Genomic DNA, 12,491 nt, shown 5'->3' with positions numbered 1-12,491 from the left:
AGGGAACATCTAGCTCAATTGGCATAACATAGTTTATAAAGAAAATGTTCTACATTCTACCTTGGTGAGTAGCATCTGGGGTCTTAAAAGCCTGTGAGCTGCCATCTAAGATAGTCCGCTGGTCTCACCCCTTCGGAAGCAAGGGAGAATGAAGAAAACAAGATACAAGGAAAAGATTAGTCCAAAGGACTAATGGACCACAACTACCATGGCCTCCACTAGACTGAGCCCAGCACAACTAAATGTTGCCCAGCTACCACCACTGACTGCTCTGACTAGGATCAAAATAGAGGGTCCCATACAGAGCTGGAAAAAAATGTAGAACAAAATTCTTACTCACAAGAAAAAGACCAGATTTACTGGCCCAATGGAGACTGGAGAAACCCCCAGAGTGTGGCCCCTGGACACCCTTTAAGCTCAGTAATGAAGTCATTCCCGAGGTTCGCCATTCAGCCAAAGGTTAGACAGCCCCATAAAACAAAACAAGACTAATGGGGCACAACAGTCCAGGGACAAGGACTAGAAGGCAGGAGGGAACAGGAAAGCTGGTAATAGGGAACCCAAGGTTGAGAAGGGAGAGTGTTGACTTGTCGTGGGGTTGTTAACCATTGTCATAAAACAATATGTGTACTAACTGTTTAATGAGAAACTATTTGTTGTGTAAACCTTCATCTAAAGTACAATTAAAAAAAAAGAAGTAGATAATCAAAAATAAATAAATAAAGGAAGAAGTTTCAAATAGTCAGGGCATCCAAAGTGGGGAGCTGGCTACCTCAGGCAGTAGTAAGTCTCCCATTTTGGAGGAGTGTCCAGAGTTGAAAAAGCAGTCAGTGGAGATGTTGTAAGGAAATCCACTTACTGGGTGGGAGTTGGGTCCAAATGACTTTTGAAGACTCTCCCAGTCTTAAGTCTCTGGGATACCAGGTACCCACAGAAGACTCATCCACATACACATTTCTTGGTTCCACACCCATCCTCTGACAGGCACTCTGGTGGAGCTCCATGAAGGACAAGGTAATTCAAGCCTTCCCATGCCACTATCAAGCAGGGTTCTTTGGTTGCAAGCAATAAAATATGACCCTGTATAATTAAGCAGTAGCAGGAATGTATTTGAAGGCTATGGGGTAGTTAAAGAACTGAAATAAAAGCTGAGGAATCAGGTCTTAGAAAGGACAGGATCTAAGAGAGTAGCTGAGACCTAGGTCCTGAGAGCTAATGGCTGAGCTATTCTGGGTGCCAGTGTCAGGATGGGTCAGGTTGCCAGTCACTGAGTCACTCAGCTCACCATTCAAACCCCAGGGGGCTTGTCTGACGGATCTCACCAGTGTCACCTACCCTCTTGACTGGTAGAGGACAGGACACTTGGACCAACAGAGAGTTCTATTATGACCATGCCCAATAAAGGAGGGGTAACTTCCTCAAAGCAAAATTGTGAAGATGCTATCAGCGGAAAGAGATGCTGTACTAGTGTAATAAAGGGATCTGAGTCTTGCTTTTGCCAGGATAAGTCAGCAGAAGGTTGTCAAGGCAAATCTAAAGTCTGTTCTCCAATCTTTTCCATTGCAGTGAGAGCAATGATTTCCTTGACCCTATAAAAGGTGCACGAACTGTATCAAGGTCAAGGCCCTGGGTCACACTGACACTTTATATGGGTACAGACAACTCCGTGAAAGAGCACTGGGACTTCTGTTTCCACCAGTAGAAAAGGTCCAAATGCCATTAAAGAAATCTGCAATGGAAATAACTAAAATATCTGGATAAAATACCTTTTAGAATGTATTGCTGAGTGGGCAAAATTTTTTTTTAAAAAATCCACTGAGGCCTAAAATGAAATAAAAACAGGAATTGAGGAAGATGAGAAAACCCTGATGGTAGCTCTTTCCTGGAGGATATCTGCCAAATCCCAGAGGACAGGAGTTGTTTTGTAGGCTTCAGGAGGTACCAGAGACAAGGAATAAAAATCTAGAGCCTACTCAGGGTGGAGAATCTAAGAGGAGAGTATACAAAATTGAGATTCCTAGAAGGATATACACTCAGGGTAACGGTGAATGAAAATAAACACATTGCACAGGAGGAGACATCAAGGAAATTTGCCTTTCTTGACATTGGCACTGGGTAGAGGAGGGAAAAGGCATCCCAAAGATCCTTACCATAAGTCATCCCCACACCTGTTTTTAGCCTAAATTAATCTACCTTTGCAGCCCAAACCAACCAACCAAACTCATTGCTACTGAGACAATTCCAACTCACAGCAACCCTATAAAACAGATTAGAACTGCACCATAGGGTTTCCAAGACTGCAAATCTTTGTGGAAGCAGACTGACACATCTTTCTCTTGCAGAGCAGCTGGTGGGTTCGAATCCTCGACCTTTCAGTTACCAGCCAAGTACTTAACCCTTGCACCACCAGGGTTCCTTCACTGCAGCCCCAACTACCTCAAGTAGAGAAATTAAAGTGGTTTCAGATTAGTAATATCCCCAAGCCAGTGCTTTTCAGCCTTTCTTTTTTCCTTTTTTTTTTTTAACATTATAACACACATAGGAAATAATATTTATACAGAGCAATGATTAAGTAGACGAAATTGCTTGGGGCCAGAGACAACTCACACAAGACCTCTAGCTACCCCAGGCTGCACCTAGCCATCCGGAGAACTGAGCAGGTTAATATCTCAGCATACTTGTGATTCATCCACAGCAATCCAGTGTGCCACAGGTTTCAAAAGTCTGTTTCTTCCTGGAGAAAAGTAGTTTAAAGACATATGAAGCAGGAAGATGTCAATACTACCCAAAGCAATCTATAGATACAATGCAATCCCAATCAAAATTCCAACAGGCTTCTTTACAGAAATAGAAAAACAAAAACTCAACTTTATATGGAATGGCAAGAGGCCCTGAATAGCTAAAACATTGTTGAAACAGAAGAACAAAGTAGGAGGACTTACACTTCCCGATTTTAAAGCATACTATAACCAAAAACAAAAACTCAAACCTGTTGCCGTCAAGGCGATTCCGATTCATAGCAACCCTAAAGGACAGAGTAGAACTGTCCCACAGGGTTTCCAAGGAGCAGCTGGTGGATTCAAACTGCTGCCTTTTGGTTAGAGCTGAGCTCTTAACCACTGCACCACCAGGGCTCCAAAACATACTATATAGCTACAGTAATCAAAACAGCCTGTACTGGTATAACAATAGACAGGTAGACCAATGGAATAGAATTGGAATAAACCCACATATCTACGGTCAACTGATTTTTGACAAGGATGCTAAGTCCATTCGGTGGGGAAAGAAAAGTCTCTTCAATAAATTGTGCTGGGAAAATTGGATTTCCACATGCAGAAAAATGAAACAGGATCCATGCCTCACACCATACACAAAAACAAATTCAAAACGGATTAAGGACCTAAATGTGCAAAGTAAAACCATAAAATTCTTAGAAGAACAAGCAGGAGCAACACTGTCAGGCCTAGCTTTCAACAATGAATTAACTATTATAATAACAAAAGCACAAACAGCAAAAGACAAAATAAATAAATGGGACCTCATAAAAATTAAAAACTTTTGTTCATCCAAAGACTTTACCAAAAAAGTGAAAAGACAAGCTACCAACTGGGAGAATATCTTCAGAAATCATATATCCGACAATAATCTAAAGCCAAAATGTATATAAAACGTTGATAACTTAATAACAAAAAGACAAATAATCATAAAATGGGAAAAGGACTTGAATAGATATTTCACCAAAGAGGACATTCAAGTGGCCACCAAACATATGAAAAGATACTCAGCCTTACTAGCCATCGGAGAGATGCAAATCAAAACCACAGTGAGATACCATTTCACTCCCACTAGGACGGCTAAGATAAAAAACAGAAAACAACAAATGTTAGCAAGGATGTGGGGAAATTGGAACCCTTATCCATTGCTGGTGGGAATGCAAAATGGTACAGCTGTTGTGGAAAACACTGTAGTGGTTCCTCAAAAAACTAAAAATAGAACTACCATATGACCCAGCAATTCCACTCCTAAGTATACTCCCAAAAGACTTGAAAGCAAAGACTCAAAAAGAGACTTGTACACCAATGTTCAGCTGCAGCACTATTCACAATAGCCAAAAGGTGGAAACAACCTAAATGCCCATCAACATATAAATGGATAAACAAAATGTGGTACATACAAACAATGGAATACTACTCAGCCATTAGAAGAAATGAGTCTTGATACATGCTACAGTATAGATGGAGCTTAAAGACATTATGCTGAGTGAAATAAACCAATCACAAAAGGATAAATATCGTATGGCCTCATTTATATATATAAAAAGACAAGAAAAGTCAAATATATAGACACCAAAGTTTATTAGTGGTTACCAGGGGCGAAACAGAGGGGAGAAATGGAGTTAACGGTGATGGAAAAATCACATTGATTAAGCACAGGGTTGCACAGTCTATTATTGTAATTGCTGTTAATGAGTTGTACACCTGTACAAATTTGAACTGGCAAAAGTTGTGTGGTAGATATATTTATAACAATGACCCTCCCCACACCCCAAAAAAAGTAACTGCTGAGGCTGCTTATGTACAACCAAACACCTCATGGGATTTGCTTCTTTGGTTTGGAGTTTTAGGGTCATGGTTTCATGGGACATCTCAGTCAATTGGCCTAATCATGTGTTTAGTACGTACTCATAGTTTGTTGCGTAGTGCCTGGGGTTTTAAAAGCTTGCAAGTGGCCATTCAAGACACAACAATTGGTCTCTTTTCACCTAAGGAAGAAGGAGAATCTGGAATAGGAGAATGATATGGGATGTGTGGCTAATTGCCTCCATGAACAACTGCCTCCTTTGCCATGAGACCAGAAGAACTGGATGGTGCCCAGCTACCATTACTGAACGTGTTGATCAAAGATTCCATAGAAGAATCCTGATCAAAAGAGGGAAAATGCAGAGCAGAATTTTAAATTCTAATGGACTCCAGATTTCCTGGAGCCATGGAGGGTGGATGAACCCCTGAAACTATTGCCCTGAGATCATCTTTAAACCTTAAGCCAAAATTATCCCCTGAAGTCCTCTTAAAACCTAACAATAGTTTAGCTTAACCAGGAAAAATGTCTGCCTTGAGCATTATGCTCTTTTAAGAACTACTTATAAGGGATCAAAATGACAATAGCAACTTGAAAGATTGGATAGGAAACTTAGGGGGCAGTGAGTTTATGTTAATGGAGGAGGAACAATGCAGAAAAGGAGGGTGAGAATGGTTGCACAACTCGAAGAATGTAATCAATGTCACTGAAATGTACATGTAGAAACCGTTGAATTGGTGTACGTTTTCCTGTATATATTCTCAACAACAAGCAAATAATTTTTTTTAAAAAGGGGGCTGTGGGCACGAGGGATGTGTATGGATATATAAAAGGGCAACATGAGGGATCTGTTCTGTATCTTGACAGTATCAATGTCACTATGCTGTTGTGATATTGTACTATAGTTTCCAAGTTGTTACCATTGGGCGAAACTAGGTAAAGGGTACACAAGATCTCTCTGTATTGTTTCTTACAAATGACATGAATCTACAATTATCTCAAAATAATAAGCTTAAATTTTAAGAAAGATATGTTAGGTTAATAATCAAAATCAAGCTTTGGTTGCTGTAATAATATCAGACAAAATATACTTCATAGCAAAAAAAAAAAACCCTCACTAGAATTAAAATGCGTCACTTCATAATAATAAAACTTTCAAATCACCAGATAGATAATAATTCTAAACTCTCATGCAACTAGTAACAGAGCGTTAAAATACATAGAACAAAAATTGACAGAACTACAAAAAAATTGTAACAAATACACTATCACAGTGACTACATCTCTCTCAACAATAATAGATCAACCAGACAAAAATATCAGTAACGATAGTGAATAGTTGAACAGGTCAATTAATAAACGTAACCTAATGGTCATGCATGGAACATGGCACCCATCAATAGGAGAAAACTATTTTTTGCTAGCATACATGGAACATTTATAGGTATTGGCCAGGTGACAGCCCATACGGCAAGCCTCAAAGGATTCGTATCAGACCTTTAACTCTGACCACAACGTTAGGAATCAAAACAAAAAGATAACTTAAGACCTACATGTTTGGAAAATTAAAAATGACTAAAAGAAGAAATCATAATAAAAATGTTAAAATATTTAAAATCAAACCATAACTAAAACATTGTATATCAAAACCTGATAGAGCTAAAGTAGTATTTACAGGAAAAATTATAGCCTTAATATTTGCCTTAAAAAAAGAAGTGTTCTGAAAGATTAGACAGGAAATTTAGGGGGCAATGAATTTATGTTAATGAGGGAGGAACAACTCAGAAAAGGAGGGTAAGAATGGTTGTACAACTCGAAGAATGTGATCAATGTCGCTAAATGGTATATGTAGAAACTGTTGAGTTGGTTTATGTTTTGCTGTGCCTATTCTTAGCAGCAACAACAAAACAAATAAGATCTTAAAAAAAGAAGTGTTCAAAATTCATTAGCTAAGCATTCTAACATAAGAAATAAGAAATTGGAATAATAATAAACCTAAAGAAAGTAGAAGCTAAAGTTTAAAATCAATAAAAAAGAGAAAATACAGTGCAGAGAAATTAACAAAGATAAAGTCTGTATTTTTGAAAAGTTTAATGAAATAGATAGACTTCTGACAAGATTCATAAAAAGAAAAAGAAATTGAGAGCGAGAGAAGTCTCAAATAAATAAGATTAATTATGAAAAAGATAACATAAACACAGATACATCAGAGATTTGAAGTAAGATTTTTACAACTTTATACTGATAAATTTGAAAATGAAGGCAAATGAGTATATTCTAGAAAAACTCACGTTACCAAACTGATCACAAAGTAGAAAATCTGAATAGTTCTTGTGGTAGATAGCAAAACATAGCCACAAATTCCTCCATCTCAGTATACATGCCCCTTTGCAATGTAGTTTTCGATTTCTCCCAACCAGAAGTGTCGACTCTTTTCCAACTCCTTGAATCTAGGTGGGCCTGTGACTTGTTTTGACAAATAGAGTGTAACAGAAGAGTCCTTTTATGTGACTTCTAAGGCTAGGCCTTAGAAAGTGTGAAGTTTCTCGTTTCACCCTCTTAGAACATTGCCTTGAGACCACCATCTAAGGAAGCTAGTTACCCCCCAAAGAAGCGAGGCACAAACTCAATGGCAACTAACAGCAACAACATGTGCTAAGCAATATGCTGATATACTCTGATATATATCAGTGTTGACCACCTTTCAGTCATTCATAGGCCACCTTCGTGGTTTTTCTCCATATCTGCATGTAATTCATACTAGTATTCGCATGGTATTTTTCTTTACATTGGCTCACACTATGTAAAATCATCCACCCAACATGGTACCTTCAACACCTGATACAGGTGTTGTTAAATATTTGTTGAATATAATTGAATTTCCCTTCCAATTCTTAGTATCCACTCCATGGAAAGAAACTGATTCCCTGCGTATCTAGTCAATTAGTAAAACTCTAATTTCTATAACAAATAAACCCCAAAATTTTGAAATTTTGACACAGTGGGATTTTCTTTCCTACTCATGAATCATTCATTGAGGGTGTTCCTGGTCGGCAGGTGATTTTGCTCTGTGAGGCAATTCAGAGACCTCAGACTCTTGCCACCTCACGGCTCCGACGTACCCTAGGTTCCCGTCTTCCTATAAATTCAGACAGCAGAGGGGAAAGAGAGCATGGAAAAGGCACACCCCTCTCCTTCTTCAAGCCTAGGTCTAGAAGTGACACACACCACGTATGCTCACCTTCCATTGGGGAGAACCACTCCCAAGGCGACAGCTCAGTGCAAAGGGGCCTGGGAAATGGAGTTGCTGGCTGGGCAGCTGCTTCCCAGTAATGGGTGACTCAACACTGTGGAACCAGGCGCACTCATCTTGGTGGACAGATAGCTGGCTCTGTCTCAGAGCATATAAGATATTGCCAGCTCACATCTCAGGTGTCATCTTTGGCCCCCAGAATGTCCCCTCCACAGCACTCTGTCATCCAGGTCAACTGAGTCACCCAAACCATTTCAATGGCAGTGAGTGCCACACCTCTCAGGTAGTCAAGAGGGGATATATTAGACAAACTTTTGTCTACCGCGTGGATTCTTGAATCCAAATATCTAACCCCATCTCTCCCACCCTCTACCATTAGACAAATGGTAAAACCAAGAGAGAGGAAAAGACCTATTCAAGGTTACACAGCAAGTCAGGGGCCATATAGGACTCTGAGCTGCCTGCACTGGTTTGGCGGCAGAGAGGACTATCCCACCCCGCCTTTCATGGAAGCAGCCCAGGGAATTAGTTCTGATGCCGACGCCCCGCTCTGGAGTTCCCGACACCTCTTCTTGGATCTAGGCCCTTTTGAAAGGAGCATTTCAAATAGGAGCCATCAACACTTAGAGAGGGCGGGTCTTAATCCATAGAGGATCATTAGCTTCACCCAAGTGACGGATATCTATCAGCACCTGCCGTTCTTCCACCAATTATCTATCTGCTAATTATCTGGGATTAAGAATTGACACGGAGTGACATGGTCATTAACCACATATTTGCACGGCTTATTCATGTTAGTGGGGCTGCTCCGCCTCACCAAGTCTAATTAGACACGCCCACAACGCTGCACAGCATATCTGCATCTGCCGGGCTGTCGGCAGCCAATAAAAGACTGTGGGATGTGTTGACTTCCAGAGGGACTTAGCTCTTGGCAAAAGATTTTTGCAGGCACGCTGGTTGTCTTGGCTTCCTGGCAGTACGAATTGTGGCTTAACTCAGAGCACACAGTTAATCATTTGTGAAACACTCATTAACTCAGGCACTGTACCAGGCATGGCACTGGCCCCAGGAGGTTCTACAAAGATGAATGGGACACTGTCCCTTACCTCTAAGAGATGTATCTCCAGATGAAAAAACACAAGCAAGCAGAGAGAGCTAAGAGCCATGTGAGAGGAAGAAGCAACATGCTATGGGAATGCAGGACAGGGAGAGGTTTGTTTGGTCTGAGAAATCAGGAGGGTCTTCACAGAGGAGGTAGCATTTTCAGTATATATCCAGATAGAGAGAGGAAGTCCAGGATGAAGGAACTGCAAAGTCAAGGGCACAGAAATGTTTAAGATGAAGAGGAAGTGGCCTAGGGTGCACAGGCCACAGGTGGGAAGGACATGGCCTGGTAGACTGTGGTCAGGCCACAGGTGAGAAAGAGATGGCCTGGACTGGGTCATATCATGGAGAGCTTTGAGTGTTCTCCTAGGACTTGGAACATTTTCCCCTGGGCATGAGAAACCATGAAAGGGAGTCTGTTTTGGGGAGTGTGTGTGTGTGTGTGTGTGTGTGTGTGTGTGTCTGTTAGTAAACTTTTATTGAAGTGTAACATACAGAAAAGTGTAAACATTTCCACAAACTGAACACACATACGTAAATAGCACCTAATTAAAAAAAAACAAATCACTACGAAAACTCCAGAAGCCCCCTTTGCCCACTTTCAGGTACTTCCCACCCACAAGAGACACCACTATCCTGACTTTAGCACCATAAATTCGTTTTCCCTGTTTTCTTGTGTGTGGCTTCTTTCACTCAACATGACATCTGTGAGATTCATCCATGTTGTTATAATAAATGCAGTTTGTTCTTGCTCATTCCTGTATATATTCCATTGTATGAATGCATCATGACTGTTGATGAGTCTTTGTGCAATGTCCAGTTAGGGGGTATGAACCTTCTGGTACATGACTTTTGGTGCCCATATGGATGTATTTCTACTAGGTCATAGGATATGCATATGTCTACTTGGGTAGACAATGCTAGTTTTCCAAAGTTTTTTTTTTTTTTTAACCAATTTACATACCCACCAGGAATGTACCAGAGTTCTAGTTGCTCTATATCCTTGTCAACACTTGGTATTATCAGTCTTTTTATGTTTTATGCTTGCTTTTGGAGGGAGTGAAATTATTTCACCTGGGCTGAAGGATAGTCACTCTGGCAACAGAATGAAGTATGGTGGTTAGGGAATAGAAGTCCTGGAGCAAAGGGACAAGTCATCAGGCCAGGCACTACAGCCCAGAGAGGAGTAACGAAATAAGGGGCAAAAGAGCTGGAATGAAAAAGATAAAAACAGCTGCTGTAGGGGTGGGATCCGCAGAACTTGGAGATTAGAAGTGACTTAAGAGGGAGATGTTGGAGGGTTTCTGTATGGGATGACTGGCTGGGAGAGGGGTTCCAGGTTTGAAGGTAGGAGAAGGCACTGAATTTGAAATGTCTGTAGGCCAACGAGATGGAGGTGTCCAACAAGCTGTTGGCTAGATGAGTCTGTTGCTTAAGGATGCGGTCAAGGCTGGAGACAGAGTTAGGAGTAATTGTCGCAGAAGTGGGGGCTGAAGCCAGGGGTGTGGTTGAGATTTTCCAAGAGGTCTGTGTGGAATGAAAGGGAGGAAAGCTGAAGACCGGGCGCCTACCTTTAGGGGATGAGCAGAGGAAGAAGAACATCGCTTCTCTCTGAAACGCTGGCAAGGCCTGTGAAGCATGAGTCAGGACACTTCCAGCCGCAGCAGCAGCCTCAACAGTCTAGGGTCCATCTCATCAGCCACAATTTTCACCCGAATGCACTTGCATCACTAACCTCAACAGCTGCGTTGTGAAATCCACATTAGATTGCATACCTCTGGCAGCGTCCTGGGGACAGTGGGCACCAAAGAATCATAGCATCTCGGGGCTGGGAGTCTTCCTCCCATCTCCACAACATTCCTGCCAGTTAGCCATCCAGCACCTCAAGCAGCGATCTCCTAACTTCCCACAATAGCCCATTCCACCACTGGGCAAGTGAGGATGCTAGCAGACCTTTTCTTACAAATGGAGTCTCACAATGTTGGAAGTCAAAGGCAAAGATAAAGCAACTTTCCAGTAGTAATGACCCTGGATAGAGTAACATGCAAGGGCTCTGCACTCTGGAAACCCTCTTTCTGTTATTGTACCCACCAGCATCTTCTTGTTGGGGCTGGGGTCAAGGTGTTTTACTCCCTCCAGGAAGCTGCAGTGATTTCACTGACATTCACACAGTCGATGGGAATGTGCTCATCCGCTGCGGGCATTCATCTGGCTTCATCAAGCAGTGAGTACAAGGGCCCTGGAATTGGGCCAGCCTCTCAGGACTGAAGTGGTGCATGCTACGGCACAGATCCACCAGGCTGGACACGTGGGAAGAATGGGCAGATGTGAGCTGAGAGCGAGCCAACTGCAAGCAAGATGAGCATGATGCCATTCTGTCCAACATTCTTTCTAAGTATTTACCTGTACCCAGCCCTAAGTGGGTCTCTGGAGAAGAAGAGGGGAGATGGATATGATTAAGAAATGGCCCTCACCCTTGGGGAGATTGGTAGATGTGGAAGAGACAAGTATGCAAGAGGAAATGTGGCTGAACTTTTCAAATTTTTGCTTTATTTACTTATTTTATTTTTGTTATGTAAATTAACCCACTTATTATAGGCTAAAAAATATACATATATTGCTGTCGAGCCGATTCTGACTCATAGCAACCCTATAGGACAGAGTAGAACTGCCCTATAGGGTTTCCAAGACCATAATCTTTAAGGGGATCCCTGGTGGCTCAGTCGTTAAGAGCTTGGCTGCTAACCCAAGGGTCCTCAGTTTGAATCCACCAGCCACTCCTTGGAAACCATATGGGGCAGTTCTACTCTGTCCTATAGGGTTGCTATGAGTCAGAATCAACTTGATGGCAACAGGTTTGGTTTTTTAATCTTTAAGAAAGCAGACTGCCACATCTTTCTCCCGTGGAGCAGCTGGTGAGTTCCAACTGCTGTCCTTTTGGTTAGCAGAAAAACACTGACCCACGGCTCCATCAGCGCTCCTTATTACAGGCTAAAGATGTTTCAAATGGTGGAGCTTCTGCCGGTCAACTGTACTGTGACTGCACAGGTGGTGGTGTAGGTCCAGGCACCACTGGCTAGTGTTTTCATGAAAGAACCACAATACCAGATCCCCACAGCGCATCACTTCATTTTGGTTTTGGTTTTGCCAGAAGGAGCAAGTGTACTTCCATGCTGGCTGATTTCAATTTTCTTTACCATTTTCCTGAGGGAGGTGCCGTAATGGGTCCCATATTTATCGATGATTCTGACCTTCTTGGTGTGTTTCGCCATGTCGCTGCAAACTAGCTCCGAGCTCAGAAAGGAGGCCTTTGCTTTATTTTCATAAATTAATTTGTGCTTATTTCCCAATATAATATTTATAAATTATTGTAAAAATAAAAGGCTTCTTTTAACAAAAGCCAGCAGTCCCCTGCCCTGTCCTGTCCTGCTGTACACCCCTGCCCTACTGTAACCCCCCTGCCCTGCTGTACCCTCCTCTGTCCTGCCGTACCCACCCTGACCTGCTGTACCCCCATGCCCTGCCATACCCCTCCCAGCCCGTCCTGTTCCCCAGA

This window comes from Trichechus manatus, unplaced genomic scaffold, assembly GCF_000243295.1.
Source record: "Trichechus manatus latirostris isolate Lorelei unplaced genomic scaffold, TriManLat1.0 scaffold00016, whole genome shotgun sequence".
NCBI classification, from domain to species: domain Eukaryota; kingdom Metazoa; phylum Chordata; class Mammalia; order Sirenia; family Trichechidae; genus Trichechus; species Trichechus manatus.
The sequence above is the reverse complement of the archived record's forward strand: the minus strand, read 5'-3'. Positions refer to the sequence as shown.